Below are 999 nucleotides of genomic sequence, written 5' to 3'. Positions count from 1 at the left end.
GACTGCCGTTTAAACAAGCCCGACACAAATTCTGCTACATGGGGATCCAAATAGCCCATGGCTGGAAAGGGATCCACAAATGGAACCTCACCAGTCTGACAGAGGAAGTACAAAAGGACCTACAAAGATGGAACACATTCCCACTCTCCCTCGTGGGGAGAGTCCAGACGAGCAAAATGAACGCACTGCCCAGGTACCTCTTCCTATTCAGATCCATCCCGATCTACATCACCAAGGCCTTTTTCAAAGCACTAGACAAACTAATCATGGCGTTCGTATGGGGGGGAAGAATGCTAGTATCCCAAAGAAGGTCCTACTAAAAACAAAATCCAAGGAGGGGGGCTAGCCCTCCCAAACCTACAATTGTACCACTGGGCGGCGACGGCCAAATGAATAATGGGATGGAAACTGAGTGGGTGTACGCGGAAGTGGCCTCCAGCATGGGCCCTCGCCATGGTGGCACTCCCATCCCCACCCAAAAAACACTCCAGCAGCCCGGTGGTGATAGCCCATGAGGCAATGTCCAAAGTGGTGAGGATGAGGGTGGAGCCATGCCCGAAAGTGGCAATCTTCGGGGTATCAGACCAGCCAGATCTATTCCTGGGGAGGAGGGCGAAAGCCCTTGCCTTTGCCTCCCTGATCGCCCGCCGTAGAATCCTATTTGGCTGGCGGTCAGCAGCACCGCCCAAAGCTGCAGACCTCTCAGAATCTCTCCAAATGGAGAAAATCAAATTCTCCATCCGAGGGTCAGACGACCGCTTCCACAGAACATGGGAAGCATTCACCCAATTGTTCTGGGACCCGTTTGTGGCCAACGAACAAGCAGAAGAATAGCCAGGTAGCCAAAAATCAGGGGAAAGTAGCCAAGGCATGAGAGGGAGGGACAAGTTATAAATAATATTTCCAATTGTATAGAGTTGCTGCTGTTGAGCTGGGGCATAATACCTGACCAGTTACTTTATTTTATTTTTTATTTATTTATTTATTTATTTTGGTATG

This window comes from Scyliorhinus canicula, chromosome 19, assembly GCF_902713615.1.
Source record: "Scyliorhinus canicula chromosome 19, sScyCan1.1, whole genome shotgun sequence".
Lineage (NCBI taxonomy): Eukaryota > Metazoa > Chordata > Chondrichthyes > Carcharhiniformes > Scyliorhinidae > Scyliorhinus > Scyliorhinus canicula.
Note: the sequence above shows the minus strand (reverse complement) of the source record.